At 37.9% G+C, this 23,272-nt stretch overlaps 2 long non-coding RNA genes across 3 annotated transcripts; both read left to right on the forward strand.

Annotated features, from left to right (window-relative positions):
• The first annotated feature begins 474 nt into the window (after positions 1 to 474).
• On the forward strand, positions 475 to 15,090 carry LOC109007683. 2 transcript variants are annotated; one of them, XR_001998831.2, is made up of 4 exons: positions 475 to 609; positions 3,138 to 3,247; positions 4,467 to 4,578; positions 14,539 to 15,090. It is a non-coding gene; the product is annotated as an uncharacterized LOC109007683 (long non-coding RNA). The 2 variants fall into 2 exon arrangements; XR_004801964.1 differs by lacking the exon at positions 14,539 to 15,090 and having other exon boundaries at positions 4,467 to 4,776.
• LOC118349010 lies at positions 5,217 to 10,218 on the forward strand. Its single transcript, XR_004801965.1, has 2 exons — positions 5,217 to 6,009; positions 6,906 to 10,218. It is a non-coding gene; the product is annotated as an uncharacterized LOC118349010 (long non-coding RNA).
• Positions 15,091 to 23,272: the final 8,182 nt, after the last annotated feature.

The raw sequence follows: 23,272 nt of genomic DNA on the forward strand, positions 1-23,272 counted from the left end.
TAGCTAGCTACTATTTAAAAGAAAGTTTATCATTATACATTCAATTACTGGTTGTTTTGATATTTAGGGTTGACCTCCAGATTATTATTCTATCTTATAAAAGTCCATGACAAGCCAAAGTGCTAATAATTCTCATGCAATACGAAGAATCAAGCACGTCTAGTAGATGTGTCCTCCAGATTATTATTCAATAAAAGGTGATTTGAAGCTCAAACAATAGATTTGGTGAGGACCCACATGGCTCATTTAATTTCTGAAATCCTATTAAACTCAACATTATATTACATTAACTAAGACATGACTACATGAAAACCTAATTAATAATGGAAAACACAGTCTGTGTTAGGCCTGTGTATAAAGGGCCTTGGCCCGATCCATCCGATAGACCCGAATTGTCAAACCCGAAAAAACACAGGTTCATCGGATAAAAAATTAATACTGGGTTTTATACAAACAATCCGTCGAAACCGAACACTCTGTCAAAGACTCGAAAACGAAAACTCTTGTCATTATACATTCATCTCCCCACTGCAACCCTTGCTACTGTCGCCGTTCTCCATCGATATTCGCTGTTGCCGTTCGCCATCACCGTCTTCTGTCATCGTAGAGGTGCGTTCTCTCTCTCTCTCTCTCTCTCTCTCCCCTCTTGAGGTAAGATGTAAATTTTCTGCTCTTGAGCAGGCCCTTGGTTTGAAGAGGGAGTGGTGGGGCTGGGGATGTGTTTGGGTTTGTTGCGGGATGAAGGGAGAGAACGACGAACGTAGTGGGTGTTTTTGCTGCTAGGCTAGGTTTGATGAACCGATGATTATCATCTGTTATTGGGGGAAAACTTGATGTTTGGGTTTTATTATTATCATCAGCAACAGTCTTTTTCTACTGGTGATTTTTATTTGGTATGTATTGTCTGTCTTATTGAAGAACATTCGATGTGGGTTGAATTTAGTTAAATGATTCTGTGGTATCTTTTTTTTATAGCTGAATCATCAGCAAAGTTCTATCAAAACATCTCAATGTAAGGTTACTCATATGGTGCATCTTGTCATGAAAGGCATACTGACAGAATGGCTTGTATGACATCTCTGTTCATGAAACATAAACAAGAGGAACTGATATTTAAGTTGTAATTTAAACTTAAATGGTGTCGGGCAAAGGATCAGGATCATAGGCCCTGGAGAGGATTCAATTGTTTAAATCCCTGATACTTATCAAAAAAAAAAAAAAAATGTTTAAATCCCTCACCATATACTTGAAATTAAATGTTCCGGCAAAGCGACGTCGCTTTCATGAATTTATTTGAAGAATCTCTCTCTCTCGTGTATGGCACACTCTTCATCTCTTCTAAAGTTTCTTGAGTTAGTCTTTGATTATCTTGACTACTCTTGCTTTGGTGATCAGCTGGGAGGTTCTTCATACGTCGTCCACCTTGAAAATCCTGAGAGAACAGAGTATCACTATTGTTAAATACTCTTTTCTTTTACTTTGAACTACATCTGGTATGAAAGCTTTCGTAAATATAATACACTAAAAACATTTGTAATTCTTTCACTTGAGAGTGGAAGTACAAATATTATAATTTAAAATGTTGTGAACGTGTTGATGAAGCACACCTTGGATTTGGACCATGGTATTGTCAAAAGGGAAGCAATATTCATGGACCATGGTTGCATCGAACTTTGTGCTAGGTGAATGGTACAACATTAAGATTATGGTGTGACGGTTTACATGTTCTGTAAATTTCATAGGGAAATGATTTGTACATCTTAGGATATACAAGCCTCGTGCACTCTTTTTGAAAAAATAGGCGAACTTGGGACCCATATGAAGAAATCTACTTTTCATGGTGTGCACCACTTTTTTCAAAGGGAGTCTATTGAGCTTGCACACCTTAAGACTGTATATAGCATTACACATTTTTATACTTATTTTTTTTAGTAGTGAATTCCATTTTGACTAGATAAAGTACCCAAGGCATTTCCCCCATTTTGGGTTTTCTCATTGGCCAAAGCTTTGTATTTTGTGTGTGATTGCTTCATATATAGCTGATCATCATATTCTGTGTGTATTGATATATGATTGAGATGATTACCAAAGTTGTCACTTTTGTTCGCACACAATATATCCATATGTTTGATAGATGGAACAGTAAGAGTTATATCAAAAGCAACATCATAATAGTTCTAAATTGGTATAATTGGTCATTTTGACCTATTCATCACCCTCTATGGTATTACCCATAGATCTGAAATCAATGCTTGTCATTCAAATTTATTAAAGAAGATTGGTAAATCATGATGTTACTATATTTGTGCTCCAAGGTGTCCAATTTGTTTTCATGCTTGATGCATGTTGCCATAGCCCTCTAATTGGGCAATGCCTTTGCTTTTATGTTACTCACTGCATTTTGAAAAGGGCTTTGTGTGTCTTCTGTGGAAGACTTTCCACTGTGGTTTGCCTCCAAAATTTCTCTCCTCGGTTTAGGGCTCGTTTAAATACTCTCAGAATTCTGTGAGTAATAGTGAAATGGTTTGAGTGCGCTTTGAGAAAGGAGAGAAAAAAGTTAAATAAAAATATTACAAAGTTAAAAAACAATATGAATTTTAATATTATTTTTGTTTTGAAGTTTGTAAAAGTTTTATTGATTTTTTTGTTTTGTTTTGAAGTTTGTAAAAGTTGTATTGGTTTTTATGTTTGGATAATGATTAAGTAATGATTAGATGAAAAAGTTGCAGATTTGAAATTGAAAATTTTGTGTTTGAGTGATGTTTGGAAATGAAATTATGATAAGTTTTCTGCAGGGGTGGGTCCGAAGGGCCCTGCCTTGGAGAGGTTTCCCGACATTAAAAAAAAAAAAAAAATTACAATAAGTTTTGAGAATTTCATGTCTTATCTCTATGTCCAAACACCCCTGTAATCTTGAATTTTCCACTGTACTTTTGCTGTTTATTTATGTGGTATTTTACTTTTCTTTCCTTTCATACATGGTTCCTTACAACTCTCATTTCAATCTATCGATAGATTTATGTCTTAAAACTTAGAAGTCCCTTCCAAAGAGGTGGCACTAGTTTACTTTAAAATATTATGTATTAAAAGCTTTACTGAAAATGCATATATAGATGACAGCTGTTTTCCCTCTGTAGATTCAAGAGAACATGAAAGCCATTGATGTCATCCCACTGCTGACTCCAGTCGTGATGGAAAGGATTGAGGCTGTTGTTCAAAGCAAGCCAAAGCGTCCAGATTCATATAGGTGAAACAATATAATCCAACAGCTCCTTTTTTCTGCACATTGCGTTGGTAGACTCCATCGTTCCAGATTCATCTCCCGTTGCTTAGTTTCTCATCGTCAAAAAAAAAAAAAAAAAAAAGAAAGAAAGAAAGAAAGAAAGAAAACGAAAAGTATTCCAGTTACTTAGTTCTTGTTTTTCTGAACAACTCTGAGATTTCATGCATACCTGGTCTTTTTTTCCTCTTTCGGTTTGTTTTTAGGTGTTGGTGCAAAATATATTTGTTGCTAAAAGCATTGTCTTGATTATTTCTTTCTACCTTTTTTTTTGGATTAATGTTTTTGTCATATATAGCCATTGTGTTGATTGTTGGAGCCTGGAGGCAATAGAATTACAGATTAGTAATATGTTATTTGCAAATTTATGCCAATCGGCCTGCTGTCTGGCTTTTGCCGTCTAAGTTTCTATGCACTTGCATGCCCTCGATCGGCATGTATCACTTCGCTCCTACAGGATTTCAAGGACGCATTTTTTTTCAGAGAAAAGCTAGGCAGCGGTCGGGCTGTTAATATTAGAAGAGCAGCCCTCCAATAATGTAGTGATACGTAGAAAATTAATAATGTTTACTCTGCACTAGCATATAACTGATCAACAACCCAAACCAAACCCAAACGAAATCCTCACTCCTTCGTCTTTCATGAGATCCCAATCCAAATGAAATCCCACCCCACACTCAACCCTGATGGTGACGATGTCGATTCGGCAGTTCCTGATGATTTGAGATATTTGAACTTTGGTGTGGACGGAGCTCGATTCGGCAGTTCATGACTGATATCGATTTATGTTTGGGAGATTTTTCTGTTAGCTTTTCATGAAAACATAATTAAAAAATATGAGTTCTTATATAGAATGGAATCTTTTACAACTGATAAGCTTTTATGTTTGGAATGCTTTCATGTTTATTTTGAATGTATTGGGAAAATTATAGTTTTGCTTAAGTAAGCTAAAACTGTGGGCGTATTTTGCGGCTACATTTAAGAGTAATGCATTGGTATTATTCCATAAAAATCATAGTTAATTGGTTTTGAAAGTCCATCCTTTTTTCCTGATCCAGTGAACCCATGATTGTATTATTTCTGAAGGTCTATTGGCTTGTTTTTGTTTTAAGTATATATTAGATTTATTCATTGTAACCTTGTTTGAGAAATTAGTTTAATTTTCAATTGTTCTGGAATCACCCAGGTAGTGGTGCAAATAGCCTGCGACGATGTCTACAACGTAAAAGAGTTTGGCTTGTTTGAAATGAGGAAGAGAAGACACGGGAATGAGGAAGCACTTGCGGTGATTCTGTGTGGTAAGGTTGCATTTTTGTGTCACCATCTTATTTGAGGGTTGCTCTTCTAATTTAAACAGCCCGACCGCTCCCCAGCACTTCTTAGACATAATGTTTTCATCATGATGGCTGTGTTTGTACTCACTCTGCACCATTATTTTCGGCCCGCATTTTAGGATACGTTACTAAACTCCTCTCAATTTATCTCAACTCATCATTATAATTTTTTCAAATTTTAATATAAAATATAATAAACAATTCAAGTATTTCAAATTTCAAAATAATAATAATATTAAAAAATAATATTCTAACAATATTTTATCATCTCATCTCAACTCAACCCAACTCAATTCAACTCAATTCAACATCCAAACGCAACCTTAGTCAAACTAAACATCAAAACTGTTGAGCAATGCTAGGTATAATTTTAAAATGGAGATTATAATGTAAGTAAGTGTGAGTAATTTTATTTTTAAAATTTTTTAAAATTATAAAAATATCATTTCTAAAATGATTTTTTTTCTCATTTAATTAAGGGTCTGTACATACAATTTTCAAATGAGAACTGCAAATAGAATTTCTTTTAAAGCAGTAGAAGAATCTGCAGCAGGCGATTTACCCGGATCAAATTATTAAGCAAGTAAGTTCGCTTATTAAAACACAGTAATTAAGACAGGAAGTCCATTTTAATTAACCTGTCTTTTCTGCTTTCCTTTGTGATTTTTTTCCTTTTAACATACTGAAACAGTTGGCCAGTTTTTTCTGTTCTGCAAAGCCGAATGAAAGAAAAAAAAATAGATAAATAATAATTCCCACCTAATTATCTAGCTGTTTTTCCACTAGCCCAAGCATTGTTTAGTATTTCCAGTAAGTTCAGGTGATTTTTCCATTTCTAAAGCCGGAATAAAGATAAATAATAATTCCCACCATGAAAAATGGAACCTAAGCCGCACTACTAGAAATATCACTTAGCCAATTGTATTGTCTAGGCAAAATAAATAGAAAAGAAGCACCTTGATTATATTTATATATATATTAGTGGAAAGGTTTGTCTTAGATCCATGTCATTTTTTTAATGGGAGCTTTTATAAGATTAGTGAAATTTGTATGCAAATACTTGAAACGGATTTGTACTATGTCTCTAGAATATAAACTGATCTTCTACATTTTTATCATAAATTTGTTAATTTTAGTGAGAAATTAAGATTGTTCAATTCTAGGGATGTCAAATCGTATTAACGAGTCGTGTTCGTGTCGTGTTAAGACATATATATTATACTATGTCTATCATCTGCTCTCTCTCTCTCTCTCTGTGCTCTGCGTCTGCGATACCTTAGCCCTTCTCGAAATCACTCTCTCATCTGCTCTATCTCTCTCTCTGCTATCTCTGATGCCAAACGGTGGAAGTGCTTGAGCTTGAGATCCAAGAGGTTAGAATGTATTTCCGTTTGGGTATGTTTTCTTTCTTCCCTCTGTTTTGTTCTCTCTTTGTTGATTTTGGGGTTTTTTTTTTTATGAGAATGTTTGAGGAGTATTTTTATGGGTTAGATTTGTTTGAATGTTTGAGGAGTATCTGTTTAGATTTGTTGAGTTGCAAAATGCTAGAGCCGTGGGTTATTATTATTTGGAAGATTTGTTTATATCTGTTTAGATTTGTTTAGATCTGTTATATCTGAAAACATATATATATAATGAAGATTTGTTATGATTTGGAAGAAATGGTTTTTAGGATGTTGTATCTTTGATTTTTCTAGATTATTTTTTAAAAATTAGTTGTGTTTCTAGATGGAGTTTGGAAAAAAAATTGGAGCCTTTGGGTTCCAATTTTTTTTTAGGAAAAGCAAAGACTTTAGAGAGTTGCTAGGTTCAATCTAGTTTCAGACTTTAGAAGTTGTAGCCTTCAGCTTGTGGTCCATTCCCATTGTTATGTTCTGGTTCGTTGACCTGGCAATTCTGTTTAGGTGGGAAGATCTACATTGGCTTACATTTTTTAAAGCTTCATGTTTCCATCAAGCTAATTCATTATCTTTGGTGAAGCAACTAGTCCTCTAATCACGTTTCTATATTTAATTGTGAATATCTATTACAAGTTTCAACCTCATGCATTTATTTTTCTTGTTAAATATCAAAAGCTTTTTAAGTTTATGAATTGGAGTAGTCATCGTCTTTGCTAGAGAAACTATATATACATTAATGTTTATGAGATTTGCATGGCCGTTCTTTTTTATTAATTTTGCTAAGAAAAGTGGCTGTCCAGGGATATCTATTTGAATGAAAATTCTACAAAAATATTTGTTAGTGTGGGTGTATTTGGGAAAAAAAATAAGAATTTTTATGCTTTGTATTAGGATCAGAGAGTTGCACACAAAATCATGGGTAGAAATGCTCTCCCAACTCGTATTAAGGCTATTGGCAAAAAGCTAGCGGGCTTGACTCCAATTAATGCTCAAGAGCATTATATATTTAAAGTGCATAAGCAGTAATTCAAGGTAATTGAGAAGGCTTACAAACCTGTGCTGCTTGCGATCTGTCCTTGCAACAACCATGGCAAAGTTGGCTAGGGACTTATGGAAGAGCATAAACTATGATATCTGAAGCAAATGCTTCAAAGGAGAAGTGAAAGCAGTGTGATGCTACTTGATGGGTGTTTCATCATTGAGCTTTTTCAAAAGTGTTGGAATAGCAATCTAAGGGAGAAGCATGATCCAATCTTCCAAATGAGGTGGATGCGTAGCGAAATAGCTCGCAATCTACTGTTATTTGAAAATCAACTTCAATGCTTTGTTCTTGCTAAATTGTTCGAGATGAGTGCCAATGACCAGACACCACTTCCTAGCCTATCCATACATTCTGGAGAACACATCATCGATATTGCTATTTTTTTTTTCATTGACTCAATATTTCAAGGTTGGGATTTCATTGGTACTTGTTCAACTGAAATGATTAAACATCTACTTTGTCAGACGCATACAACTATTACTCCTCCACTCGCAAAAATGGTACATGAACATCTAAAGTTTGGAGACAAATTCAAGAACGCAGATTTTAAGCATATACTTTATTTGATACATACAATAATCAGGCTTTCAATACTTGATATGGAACTACAACATGCCACAGAAAGTCAAGAGGTTGGAGTCAAATTCAAGAAGGGAGAGATATTGAAGCATTTGTTTGGCCTGATACAAAAGTTTGGATTCGAATCCAATATGGCAGAAAATTCTAAGCATCTAAATGATAATCTGAATATTTGAATTGAACACTGCAACTCAATACCATATGGAATAGAGCTTCAAGAGGCTAGAGTCGAATTCAAGATGATAGAGAAATTTAGGGATAAATTTGAGTAGAATGAGAACTGAAAGTCAATACCGGATGGTGTCATTGCATTTCAAAAGGCTGGAGTTGAATTCGAGAAGGTAGTTAAATTTAGAGAGCTAGTTTATCAAGAAAGGCCGAATGAAGACGACAAGTCAAAACTTTGTGGAGTGAAATTCGAGATGATAGAGAAATTTATGTGCCTACCATTTTTGAATAAGATTGAAAATTGGAACTCAATTTCTCACAGCACAGAGTTTAAAGATGCCGGAGTTGAATTCAAGAAGGCAAAAAAATTTACGGATACAAAAAATATGATAAGGCCAATACCTAATGCAACAGAGCTTAAAGAGGGTGGAGTCAAATTCAAGAAGACAGAGCAACATACCATCTTTATCGAGTTTAGCAATGGGGTATTGGAAATTTCGTCTTCGAGAATAGAATATGAAAGTGAAACTTTTTTGCAAAATCTAATTGCATTTGAGCAATATAGTCCACATGATGATCCGAGTTACGTCACCGACTATATGTGCTTGATGGATGATCTCATTGACTCTCCAAAGGATGTTGAATTACTCCGTCGAAAAGGAATTATTGAAAATTGGTTGGGTGGTGATGAAGTTGCTTCCACCATGGTCAACAAGCTTGGCCACCATCTCACCATTTCAACCTAGAACTCCATTTATGCTAAAACTTCCCTTGATCTGAACAAGCACTGTGCCAAACGCTGGAATGAATGGAAGACAAGTTTGAGACACAATTATGTCCAAAGTCTGTGGGCTTTGCTTTCAATTTTGGCGGCTATCTCATTGCTCGTACTTGCAGTTATACAGACCGTGTTTTCCATTATTAATTAGGTTATTCATATACCTTTCTTCTTCTCATGTTTTGTGATTTTTTTGTTTTTGCTCTTGTATCAATACTAAATAAGTTAGACAACATTTTTTCTGCTTTCTTTTAGTCCAAAATTAGAGGTAATTAACAACATGGAATGACATTATCTCTACCTTTCAAATGGTTAAGTATATATTCATCTTTTTTCAGGCTAAAAGTTGAACATTTGAGAACTCAGTTATAGAAGTATTTTGAAAAGTTCTCAAAATGAAATGAAATATGGATTTTACAGTTTCAATAATTATCTTTGGCATTACCTGGTGATGTAACTCGGATCATAGTGTGGACTATATTGCACAAATGCAAAAAAAGTTTCGCTTTCATCTTCTATTCTCAAAGGTGAAATTTTCAAGACCCCATTGCTAAACTTGGTAAAAAGGGTACGTTGCTCTGCCTTCTTGAATTTGACTCCACATTCTTTAAGCTCTGTTGCATTAGGTATTGGCCTTATCATATTTTTTGTATCTGTAAATTTTTTTGCCTTCTTGAATTTGACTCCAGCATCTATAAACTTTGTGCCAAGATGAATTGACTCTAGCTCTCTAAATTTTATTGCATTCTCGAATTCGCCTCTTGAAATGCAATGACATCGTCAGGTATTGACTTCCAGTTCTCATTCTCCTCGAATATATCCCTAAATTTCTCTGCTATCTTGAATTCGACTCCAGCCTCTTGAAGCTCTATTCCATATGGTATTGAGTTGCAGCGTTCAATCCAAATATTCAGATCATCATTTGGATGCTTAGAATTCTCTGCTATATTGGATTCGAATCCAAACTTTTGTATCAGGCCAAACAAATGCTTCAATATCTCTCCCTTCTTGAATTTGACTCCAACCTCTTGACTTTCTGTGGCATGATGTAGTTCCATGTCAAGTATTGAAAGCCTGAATATTGTATGTATCAAATCAAGTGGATGCTTAAAATCTGCGTTCTTGAATTTGTCTCCAAACTTTAGATGTTCATGTACCATTTTTGTGAGTGGAGGAGTAATAGCTGTATGCGTCTGACAAAGTAGATGTTTAATCATTTTGGTTGAATAAGTACCACTGAAATCCCAATCTTGAAATACTGAGTCAATGAAAAAAGAAATGGCAATTTCGATGATGTGTTCTCTAGATCACTGTCGATGAAGCAACTTTTGCGTTCAACCGTAAGTTGGGAAGGAAAGAGATCCTTGATGCTTTCATGGGTCCTGTCTCGAGCCTGCTGCTTCTGAGCCTAGTGATTCTGCTCCCAAAGTTCCTGAGGTTGGCGCTCTTGGTGTCAAGGTCTAATAGCTCCACGCTCTAGCTTCTTGGTGTCGCTGCTGCTATTTTATTTTGCTCTTCTCTTTCTTCTCTCTTTGGTAAATGTATATACCTATGCATCGTCGCCCTGTGGCTTGTATGTAACTTTAATTATTGAAATTGTTTCACATTTTTTTATTGTGTCGGGCTGCTTGTCTTTACGATGTTTCTCTTTTGTGTTTTTCTTCATTTTTTCTTTTTAGTGGCCGGCCAAGGGAATTTTGCCGCAGGAAATTATGGGATTCCTAACTACTCCGCTGGCCATCCACTTATCGTACTTAGTTGGCTTTTGCAGTATGCCATTGTAATTAGCCACTTTATATTGTAGCTCGTTCTTTGTAACTCTGCGGCTTCATGTTGTAGCTTGCTCTTTGTACCTGATCGGCTTCATGTTGTAGCTTGCTCTTTGTACTTGATCGGCTTCATGTTGTAACTTGCTCTTTGTACGTCTTTGGCTTAATGTTATAACTTGCGATGATCAATAATATTACCTTATATTTTGTTGTGTCTGGCTATTTGTCTTTGCGTATTTTTTCTGTTGTTTCCTTCTTCCTCTTCTTTATATGGCTGGTCTGGGGGCTTTTGTCGTAGTAAATTAAGGGCTTAGTGTTAGGCGGGGGATGTTGTCACCATACAGGGCCTCACCGTCCATCCTGCTAGTGCCTGCCTATTCTCGATGATCTTGTAGGTCGACAGTTCTCCTGCCCACACTGTTTTCGTTCGCCTTTGTTAAGTAGTCGTTCTTCTAAGACTTATAGCGACTTTGTTTGATGAGGCCAATGCCTTTGTGCCTTTTCCTTACGCTAATTTCCTCTTTTCGCCATCCGTCTTTTAAATGTGCTTTACTCCGCCTAGTACTTTTGTTCTTCCATTTTATGTTAATGTGCTTTGCTTTGGCATGTAACTAGAAGAAAAGAATAGAGGTATTGTTAGTGTTCATTGGCCTTCGCCCGCTGCGGCCGACTTGGGGGGATTAAAATCCCTTAAGAGTTAAGCCATGCCAGGTAAAGTCTGGCTGTCTCCTTTGGGGAGAGGCCAGGTAGCATTCGCTAACCCGCCTCTATGCCCCTCCCGAGTAGTGAAATGGCCGCGAAGTTGGATATGATGGTTGAGATAAATTCTTTGGGTATCCATGGTGCTGATCCCACTCTCCACCACAGGAGACAAAGCGGCCTCTGGCTCTGCCCATCTCCTTGGTCTGTGGGGAGGTAAGCTGTTCGACAGTTTGGAGCTGAATCCACTCATCCGTTAGCATTTTGTATTTAATCCCTGGTTAGAAAAGAAGGATGCTATCATAACTTTATCCTTAAGGGCTGAAGTTAATTTTGCAAACCTGGACCTTCTGGCCTATATCTCAATGTGCTTATTGCTGATGTCCATGTTCTTCGGTGCAGTATTCGGGTGGTCGAGCGACTTGGTTTGCTCTCCACCAGGGAGAGGCCAGGACACTTTAGGCTGATTTGCCCCTTTAACCTCTGAGGAGGTAATTTTTTTGGGCAGTCGTGGGTTGGCTTGTTTTTTATTGTGATGGGATTTGGGGTAAGTGTTCGGGTAGCCGTAAGGCATGACCTGCTATCCATCTCGGGATGGTCCGAGCGCCATTCGGCTTAACTAACCACTGCTACCCTGCGGAGAGGTAATTTGTTCGTGTAGTTTACGATTGAATGTGCACCCGCTCATTGACATCGTGTAGCCTCTTACTTTGACTTTCCCTATTTGGAGACTTCGTTCAAGTAGGGTAGCTGAAAGACTAGGCCCACACTTCATTAGGGAGAGGTCGGGATGCCTTAAGTCAAACCCATCCCTTTGATTCTCCAAGGAGTTAACTTCTTCAGACTACTGTGCAGCATGTCCGCTCTTTCGCCGCCATGGGAGTCGGGGTAAGTATTCGGGCAGCCTAAAAGCTAGACACCCTCTCCTCCGAGGGAGGGTCCTAGTGGCCTATGGGTCAACTCTTCCCTGTTATCCTGCGGGGAGGTAATTTATTCAGACAATTTGAGACTGAACCCACTCTTGCTCATTGATATCGCAAGGAAATGTAAGATTTGGGTCAGGCTGGCTCTGAATCCACTCTTCGTTTGCAGCGAAACTTGAGGTAAGTATTCCGACCACCGTAGGGGTTGGATCTACACTCCTCTGCCTGAGGTGTAAAGCAGCCTTTGGCCTGACTCATCGCTTTAAATCCTGCGGGGAGGTAAGTTTTCGGGTAGTTTGCGACTGGACCCGCTCCTGCCTATTGACACTTAAGAGGAATGTAAGTCTTTTGTCTTCGGGTAGTTGAGGACTGACCTGTACTTCGTCATGGGAGGGATAAGGAAACCTTTTGGCCTACATTTCCCTCTGATATCTCGTGGGGGAAGTAATTTTGACAGCGATGTAGTTGGTCCGCTCTTCGCCGCAATAGGGGTTGAGGTAAGTTGTTTGAGTTGCTGAGGGAGCATGAACCGTTTTCCATCGCGGGAGGGGTAGAACAACCTTCGGCCTAGTTCTCCCATTCAGTCTTGTAGGATGTACATTGTTCGGGCAGTTTGAGACTGGACCCACTCACACCCGTTGATATTGTAGGGAAGGTAAGTGTTCGATCAGGTCGGGGTAAGTTGTTTAGGCTGCCGGGGGGCAGGACTCGTTTTCCATCGTGGGAGGAGTAGAGCGGCCTTCGGCCTAGCTCTCTGCTTGACCCCGCGGGAGGTACGTTGTTTGAGCAGTTTGAGATTGGACCAGCTCAAACTGGACAAGCTTAAACTGCCTGTTGACGCTCGCAAGAAACGCAAGTCTTTGTATTCGGGCCGCCGAGGGCTGACCCACACTTCGCCGCAGGAGGGATAAGGCAACTTTTTGACCTACCTTTCCCTTTGGTATCCCACGAAGGAGGTAACTTGTTTGGACAACGATGGGCTGGCCCACTCTTCGCTAAGATGGGGGTTGGGGTAAGTTATTTGGGCCACTGGGGGTAGGACTTGCTCTATATCGCGGGAGGGATAGTGCGGCCTTCGACCTAACTCTCCCCTTGATCTTGTAGGAGGTATGTTGTTCGGGCAGTTTGTGATTGGACCTGCTTTTGCCTATTGATATCACAAGGAATGTGAGCATTGATTTGAGGATGATTTTGTCGTTGCGGATTTTGTTAATTGTTGATCGTCTTGTCGGCATGTTGTCTATAACACGAAAGTTCAAAGTAGATATGGCATGGGGGTTAGATGTAGCCAAACAACATCTATTACCATCCTAGTGAAGGCTTCCCAGAATAGGATGTCCGCGGAGCTCTTGTTGTCAATAAGAATCCTCAGGGTGGTGAAGTTGGCGACCAACATAGTCACCACCAGTGAATCGTCATGGGGGTGCAGGACCCCCTCTTTGTCAGCCTTCGTCAGCCTCCCAGAAGCGCTACCAAAGTTATTTTCTTGTCCTGCTCGTTAGTGGTCATGCGCTCCTTGTTGAATCGAGACAGTAGGACTTTAGACTCTCCTCCTCTCCCTGCTTGATAGTGAGGAGGTATGCTGTTGGACGCCGCCTTCTCCGACATGACATGAACTGGGTTAGAAAAAGTCAAGCCAGCACACCAAAGCTGTCTATGGATTCGGGCACTAGAGACCTGAACTACACTTGTGTTGGCCCCTTCAGGGTTAGTGGGAACGCCTTGCATGCCAACTTGCATGGGAAGTCATGCAACTTCATGTGAGCCCTGAAGATTTCTAGGTGCTCAAGGGGGTCTCTCCCTCCATCATACATCTCCATGGTTGGGACCTTGAATTTTGGTGGCAGGGGCACATCCATCACCTCCTCCTTGTAGGGTAGACAGGTGCACGTTAGCAATTGGTCTACCGATAACGTTGTGCCCACCTACCTTGCAATCTCTTCATACTTTTCTTTGAGATTGCAAAGCTCGTCCTGCATGTTCTGCCACTGTTCCTCCCTATCCGCCCTAGTTCCTGTGTTTTGGGACCCTATGTGTTCACTATTGCTGGGCTCTACTTCCTTGTCCTGCACTCATTTAGGCTTTCTGAGCTCCTCGTTCTCTTTGTGAAGCTTTTTTACTTTAAGAGGTTATAGTTTTTTGGAGATTAGAATGGGCTGGTGTTGCGTACTTTAAGGTGTAAATGAGTTTGTATTGGTTTTTGAGATTTTTTTTTTGTTTTTTTGGAAATTTGTATAGGGCCGGGTTTAGTACTGATTACTCACTTTTTTTTTTTGTTCTATAAATTTGAAAAAAAAAAAAAAATCCCATGAGTCCCATAAAGCCCCCTTTTATTTTAACCCATGGTAGAGAGGGCATGCATATTGATGTGATCATATAAATATATATATATAAAAGTGTCAGAAACAATATTTTTTCGTCTCACATTTTCTTCCCATTTTGCCCCTCCATTTTTCAAATATCTCATTTGTCTCTCGGCTTTCCATCTGCTCCTTGTTTTACGTTTTTATCCTTGTGCATCTCTCTCTCTCTCTCTCTCTCTCTCTCTCTCTCTCTCTCCGAGAAGGCGAAATCACCAAAGACCAAAGGAAAGAAAGAGGTTGGCGAATCTGCACCACGACGGTTGTCTGCTCGGTATCTTCTGATCTTGCTGGTGGTGGTTGCAGAACATGGTAGCGAATCGAACACAAGAAAGGCCAGGTGAGGCTCACAGTGGTGTTTTCCCAATGGAAAAGGATGAGTGTTCTGTTTATGTGTTGGCTGAACAAGGGCTTGTGGATGCTACGGTGGCGATATTGGCTCACGTGGGTGGCTGAGGCCGTGATGAGGCTAAGCTTCCCTTCGAGCAGTGCTGTCTGATGGTAGTGGGTCTTGGTGTTTGGTGGTTGAAGTGTGATGGTTGTGCTACGGTGTAAATTAGAGTGGCCTGTAGCTGCTTCTCAATTTGTATGTTGTGAGGAACATAGCGTGGTTTGTTGGTCGTGCATGGAGGATCTGGTTTGATGTGGGGCTTCCTATGGAGGTGCTACACCCTGATTTCTTTGCACGTTTTTTTATGTATATTGTGATGTGCATTAGTTTCCAGATATATTAATGAGATGAGATGAAAGGTTTTGGATTTTTCTTTTGGTGTTCTATGTTTTCGAGTCAGACCCGCTCTGCCTTCTACTACATATACACAAATGATATTGTATTATATAATGCTAAGGATTGTATATTTCAAATTATTGTTTTCCTTCCAAAAAAGTTCCCATTTGAGGTTCTCTATTTTTCCCCTTCTTCTTATTGCTTTGAATTTGGTCCTTTAGTTATGGGAGTGCTAAGAAAAAGAAATAGAAATGCCCCGAATGATAAAATATTGAACTCTGGTTTTTTTTATTTTTTCAAAGGGAATTCCTTTCTGGGAATCAAATGTTTTATTATTTATGTTTTAAATAGAGAAAAGTTATGGTTAATCAAAAGGGTTTTTATGATAGGCTCCTACATTGTTATTTATAGAGGGATCTTGCTTTACCAAAAAGTCATTAAGATCTTTGACCATTTCACATGTAGCTCTCTTGTAGAGGTTAATGAATAATCATATTATACCAAAAGGTCCTTAATAGCTCCGTGGCGTACATGAATTGACATCTTCTTTTCATGTCCTTTTTGTTCTGATAGTGTACTCATTTTCCTTTCTTTTTGTTTCAATTTTTTTAAATAAAAAAATTAAAATGACTTTGCTCTTTAAAACAAAAAGGCTTTAGAGCATTCTCATTGTAAAATTTAACTTTAAGTAAATTTAACTAATAAAATACTTAAAACACTCAATATATAATATTATTTATTTGATTAGAATATAATTATTATTAATATTTTAATTAGTAGAACTATAAAATGTGATAAAAATAAAAATTAAAAAAATTATTAAATTAATAATATTTTATTATTATATAGAGAGTAAATAGATAATCTAATATGGATGCAAATCAATGTTCATATTTTGCTGAAGTTTAGATTTTTTTTTTAATCTTGATTTTTTGTATTTATTTAATCATGTATTTTCTTTTCTCAATCAAATAAATTAATGATTTTTTTTTATTTAAATTATTATGTCAGGTGCACCCCGGGATTAACGCACCCGGAGTGTTCCCTAGTATGTATATATATATATATATATATATATATATATATATATATATACGCACACGATATTTCATAAATTTAGTACATGACTCACGTCAAACTCCACCAAGTTCAGCTAAATATTGAATAGAAATATGTCCAAAATCTTAGTTGATATGATCAGATCGGAAACTTGGCTGTTTGTCGAATATCATTTCAACTCAATTCTCATTCCTTCCATCTAATTAGACGACACATATATGTATGAGAAATTAAAACAACAAAATGTGTTTCCCGTGCACATTGACCGGAATGTAGGTAGTCAGCTAATTTGACAAGCAAACCATGTGAATGCTGGTTATGGTAATTAATGCATGCATGTACGTGTGGAGAAGTGTGCTTGAAAGGGTGGGGACAAGACATATAAATTACCCCTTCGTCGTCCGTTCAACATTGTGCGGTTGGTTACCCTTTCTTTAATAAAAAACTAACCCCATAAAACTCACAATTGCAAAGATAATCAGAGGTTAATTGACTAATCGATAAGAGAGTTTTTGCCAAGGGCCTGTCGAATTTCTTCTACTACTGGGCACTTGGTGATATCTTTATTCTTCTCTTCCGTTATTACTTCGTCAATAAACGGACTCAACTCTGGTAGCACCCCCTCGCATTTGTGGCTCTATAATTCTTAGAAATATTGGACAACTCCCTCGTGGACCACCTCTGGAGATTCGTATGAAGTTCCATTCACTTTGAGCATTTGTTTTACTTTTATTTTGCTACCTTCTCTTCAACACCGAGTGGAAGATACGTGTATTGTTGAAACCTTCTCTTAGCCATTTAACTTTGGCTTTTTACGCAAGCATAGACTCCTCTCTATTCTTCCAAATTTCTAGCTCAACTTTTGAAATTAATAGGTCCTGTTCCACAGTTTCTTCATATCCCTCGAAGGCAAGTATCTAGTAATTCAATCCTCTGCTCTATATCTCGGATCATTATTTCCACATAGCCAAATACTTCCTTGTTCCATGTTTTAAGAGCGTATTTGATGTGCTTCAATTTAAAGGCCAAACTCCAATCTTCTACCACGCCCTTCCTCCTACCAACATTGCTTGAAAAATGGGAAAAATTCTTTGTGGTCCACCCACATTTGTTGGAAACAAAATGGAGATGGCCCATACCTTTGAAAATTCTGGTCTCAAGAGACTATCATTGGCGAATGTTCTGAGGTGCTACGTCCCAAGTAAGTCAACAATGTTTGAGGGAGCAAGTCTAAGAGCTTTGTATTAAAAAAACCTCGATCTAGCCTAGCCCAACTCCTTGCTAAACCTTCTTGTCCATTGCACCAAGTTAGCTTTTTTTCCTTGGAAAATTATTTCAAGTAACTTGCACCCATTGATCCAGGAGTTAAATTCCTCCATCGCTTTCAGAGGACAAGGAGCACCCCCCTTCGTTCATCATCAGTTCTTAAGACATTAAAGTCCCCTAGAACCATCCAAGGTAAGTTTGTCTGCGTCTCCTCTTCTAAGTCCCTCAATAACTATCTATAAAGCTCATAATTACATTTAGCATATACGAATGTAATTAGGAATTCTGTTCTTCCCTCCAACATCTTGACCGGAATGAATGATCGCTCATTCGCACAACGCTCACTTTTACACTTTTATCCCCTAACAACCAAAGTTTCCCTGCCTGTGTTTGGTTAGACCAACCATTCTCTAGCCATAGGTACTTCATTAAATTGCCCATCTTCCTCTCGTCAACGAAAGTCTCTGCTAGCGCTACAACTTTGGGATTAAATTTTTTAACAAGCTTCTTCAACCTTCCCCTTGAAGTGCCCAAGCCTTTGATATTCCAACACATGAGCCTATCATAAATTAAGTTTTGAAGGGCGGGTAATTACCCACTTTGTACATCTAGATGTGCTCAGTTCTCCCTTAGCTTCTATTTTCTTTATTCCACTATTTCCTTCCTCAGACAAGTAATCATTTTCTTTACCTACTACTGCTTTTAGTCCACCCTATTCATGGTCAGACAAGGATTGGAACTCCTCCATTATTTCACCATCTTGTTTCTCTTGTCCTGAATCATCCAAAGTCACGTCTTCAATTAAAACCACATTTTCCTCCCTTCCATCTTGTGCTTGTATTTCATGGCCCCCCTCTGTGCTCATCGCCAAACATTTGTTTCAAGCTATCTAATATGATCTTCTGCGTATCTATAAGACAATCTCCCTTGTAAACAAGGGAGTTCATGCTATCCATAAGGAACCTCTGGTCCTGCCCAGCCTGCACTTGATTTTCATCCTGCAAATCATTTTTTTCTTGTACATCTTGCATGTCATTTACACCTTGCGCACCTTGTTTTTCCTTTTCTACCAGATGCCCCTCTACTTGCGTATCATTCTCCCTGCCACCCTGTGCAGAATGTTCCAGGACTTACACCACCCCAGTCCCTGTCACATTTCTACCCTCCATGTTAGCGTTCCCTCTTGCGACATTTGGCTCTCTTCTTTCTTCATGGTACTCCTTGACCACCCTCTGTTTCCCTATCTTTTCTAGGTCTCTGATGCTATTGCCTTTCCTACAGGCCCGTGTGTTGTGGCCCTGCATTTTACAGGATAGGCAGAGCGCTGGCAGAGTCTTAAACTCCACCTCATGTTTAAAACCAAACCCTGGTGCTCCTATACAAAAATAATCCATCTATTGTTGAGAGGCATCCATTTCTGGGCAAACTAGTGCGCCATCTGTTCTAGTTGCACATCGTGTAGAGTTATCAGACCGAATAAAATTCCCAAGTGATGCCATCATTATCCTGAGGATAGAATCGTTATAAACGTTTGGTGGTAATCCTAGAAGCATTACCCAGACCGGGACTATCGAAGATTCCTCCTCTTCAATGTAACTCAGCGTCCAATGGAAAGCTCTATAAGGCACACCATTTATCTCACTTGCCTCACGTGAAAAAGCTTTGTTGAAGTCGTCCTCCGAAGTTAGACATACAAAAATGTTTCTGCTTTTGCTCATAGAGGAAACGACCACAGTCCCCACTAACCCCCATCTATTATGTATGAACAATCTTATTGCATCTTGTGTAGGCCTTTGCCTGAGGAGACCAAAGAATACCTTAAAAGTGCCGCTGAAGCTGCCATTTCTTCCTTTGAAAACATAAAACATACTTGCCCATCTATGATTTTGGCGGGCCTCATCGGAAGGTTACTTCCAGCAAAGGCTGAGGGACAGCCAGTACCAGGTTAGCGAAGGACCTGGCCTTCTCGTTGCCGGCATAGGACATCCAAGTGGGGCCATGGCAATGGCCATGACGGCACGAGGTCCCTCGTCCGAGGAGACCTAAAAATCTCACTTTTGTCTTTTGCTCTGTCTTTTTCTCTCCCCTAAAATGTCTTTTGTAAGCCTTTGAACGACGCACATATATATACACACAAACATACAGCCAACTAATTATTTGATTCCAATGTATTTTAGAGTTAGGTTTTGAAAAGGATGTTTTACATTCGAATGTATTCATGGTGACAAAATATACTCGCTTGTCTACACGATTCACTCGATTGGTCGAATCTAATTGGTTTTTAGATAATCACTATAAGAAAACTATTTATTTGTAACCAATTATTTATTGTGAAAATGACTATTTCCTGTTAAAATAAATATGTTTTCATCGCAAATAATCATTATCATTGTAGATATTTATTTTTCTTGTAGCGAATATTATTGTTTAGTTAATTAACTCAAATGGTTAAGATGAGAGATCGATCTGTCATTTTCTAGAATATATCGACCTTGCCTGCACAATTGATCACATGGTGGAGCGCAATTGCATTTATGATCATATTATTCCATATATAGTTAATTAATTCAAATTATGACCGAGTCTTGCCTTGGAATCCAATTGGGTTTTTAAGAGTACTACATATAGTACTTACTCCTTACTTGATTAACTTAGATCATGATTAAGGTGACAAAATATACCCACTTGTCCACATGACAAGTGAGGATTCATTACTTGCCAGAACCATATATTCATAGTAACTTAAATACTCAAATGTTTAAGGCTACAAAATATAGCCACTTTTCTATACAAGATGTCACTCTGTGTCGAACAATAATATTATTCTATAGTTTCTTAATCCGTGATGATTTATAATGTGACAAAATATGTTTACTTGTCTACATAAGTGAGTCGATGGAATCCAATTGGCTTTCAGACCATATATATTATTTCTACATATAGTATGATTTAGTCGGCATAATGTACCCACTTGCGGATATATGCACGGTGCTTACAATATACCATACTTTAAAGTACATCACTCAAATTCACTTTTTTTTATTTTACATATTGGCTTTTACAATATATCATATATCATTTTATCTATTTTTTTTTTACATCATTTAAATGTTATATTATTTAATAGTTTGTTGGAAAAAAAGTACAAAGAGAGAAACTATTGTGGGAGACAAAGTACATGAAAAGAGAAAAAATAAATGAAATATTTTTTATATTTGTGTACAGTTCACGCTACATTTAGCTGAACATTGTAACAAAATGAAAAATAGATTTAAAAACACATATCCGTTGGAGGCAATTTTGAGCTATTTTTTTTTTTCCAATTTTACATAAAAATGAGTTTTACAAAACCCAAGTGCTCTTAGCCTATTAGAGTATTTGTACTATGTTCTCTTTACTTGATTTATTCCTTGAGAAATGCTTCTATATATCCTTCGACGTGTTAATCATGGTTTACACATATCGGGACCGCAGCAGGACTCTTATTCCTTCGACGTGGTCTGTTTCTATATATGCTTTTACGGCCAAGTTTTTTTTTTTCCTTTTAAAATTCAAAATCCTTCATCATCAGTTCATTGACTCATGAATTCCATCTCCCCTTATCTCGTTTGTTATTTATCTCTAGGTTGATATATATGTTGATGATTATTATTTTTGTCTCCAATTACATTTATATACATATATATATATATATATATATTTTTTCCCTGTAGCCGGCCCCAAAGATCGATCTTTGGGCCTCTGCTATTGCCTATGACCTACTGTTTCTTTTTTATTGTTTTATTTTCGAATTTATTAATATTTATTAATTTAATTAATACTTTGTATTATGTTTCTTCAATAAGTTGAGTGACATGTTATTGGGAGACACGTGTCTACTTTACTCGTCCTAAGATTGAAAAATTAGTTTCGTTAGCAAATTAAATAAAAAAAAGGTAATCTTCATTTGTTTACACAAACCCTTATCTCATCTCATCTCAATCATTACAATTTTTTTAAAAATTCTCGTATATAAATTTAATAAATAATTTAATTTTTTCAAATCTCAAAATAAAAATAATACTAGAAAATATATTCTAACAATATTTTATTCAACTACTATTCAAAATATTTCATCTCATCTCATATGAATTGTGTATCCAAACCCAACCTTAAGTGTCTTTCTTCTTTTCTGCTTTCTTTTGTGAATATTTCTCCTACAACATGCTAAAACAGTTGGGCCAATTTTTCCTATTTTTGGACAGCCCAAAATATAGGTAATGTAACGACCCGATCTTATATATATATATATATATATATATATATATTAGGAATAAATTATAGATAATTTTTTTAAGCTCAATAAATAAGTTAAAGCCCATTAGAAAATTTATCGGATAGATTTTTTTTTTTAAAAATTAAGGCTCCATTAATTACTATTATTTTCTCTCCAAGTTCATTAGTCATTTTCATAATAAAACTCCTCCCTACCGGATTTTTCTTCTATGAATTTCAAACAATCCACTTACATGCACATTCACGTCTCTTTTTATCTAGGGTTTTCTTTTAGTTTTTCAATCATATATATAGATGGTACACTCACCAAAACTGCAAGCCGCACTCCCCTAGTCCTCCACATGAGTCTTCCTTTCACGCATCAAGCCACTACATGCACGACTTCATTGCATCCGTTTCCTCTGCATGCACGTCTAGTCATCTCACTCATTGCACGTCTCTTTCCCTAGGTTTTATTTTGAACATTCTCTATCACCTTTCTCTAGCACCTATATATATATATGTATATATGTATATACATTTTAATCTCCTTAACGCCGTTGCCCAGCCCGCATCCCGTAAGCCACGAGCACATAGCCTTCCTCCATCGTGAGCCGTTCCTCCCTTTGCCTTTCACCTCGGCACCAGAGAAGCCACACAACCCGTGAGTCTGTCATCGAGAGAGTCTCGATTTTATCCACCTCCAAACACACAACCAACCACCGCACAACCACACACACGACAGTACACCAAGAACCACCAACTTTTCCACACACAACAACCATAGCTCTTCCTCTCCACCCTCGAAAGTAGCCCAAACACGGTAGCCACCATCATCATCTTCCGTGGGAATCGGAAGCTGGAGCTGCTCTATTTTGAAGCCATCGAGACAGAGCATCCTCGCCCAAACCGAGAACTATGTTTTGCCAATGTTTGGCCACGACGCCACTTTCAACAACAATAGATGAAGCTGGAGATCAAGCCTCCACTGCCCAGTGACGCCCAGCGCCACCGCCCGTAGCCCCCATACACTGCGTGGTGCGTAAACCTTCTCTTCGTTTTCTCTCACTCATTTTCTCTCTTGGCGTCGCACTAACCTGCCCAAGGGAACCCAGTCGCGCCGCCTTGGCTCCCAGACGCCTGAGCCACCGTGCCGTACAGATCCTCCCCTCGGTGAGTTCGTCCCTTGTAAATGCATGCCTCCCTTCCACTCTCCCGATACTGTTTCTCTACAAATATAAGTTGTATTTTAGGTTTCTGTAGTGCAACACCCGAGTCTAGCGCCAAGTTTTTTTTATATATTTTCAGGATAAGTATATGAAAAAGCCAGGAGAAATTTTTTGAATATTATTTTTATGGGCCAGAAAATTTAAGGAAGAGCCCATTTATTTATTTATTCATTACATTTTTTTTGACCATAAAGCCCAAGCCCGTGTTACCTTATTTTCAGACTCCACGTTCTACACAGCTTCACGTTGGTTTTATCCCTATGCACGCACGCCGCTTTCTCCCATATCTAGGGTTTTAATTTGGCCTTTCAATCGCCTATTTATACCACATGTTAGAATGCACAACCGTATCTTTTCGATCCCAAGAGTAGCTGCTGCCCAGCTTCGCGCAGTTCCTCCCAAACT

The sequence above is a fragment of the Juglans regia genome, chromosome 7, assembly GCF_001411555.2.
Source record: "Juglans regia cultivar Chandler chromosome 7, Walnut 2.0, whole genome shotgun sequence".
NCBI lineage: Eukaryota > Viridiplantae > Streptophyta > Magnoliopsida > Fagales > Juglandaceae > Juglans > Juglans regia.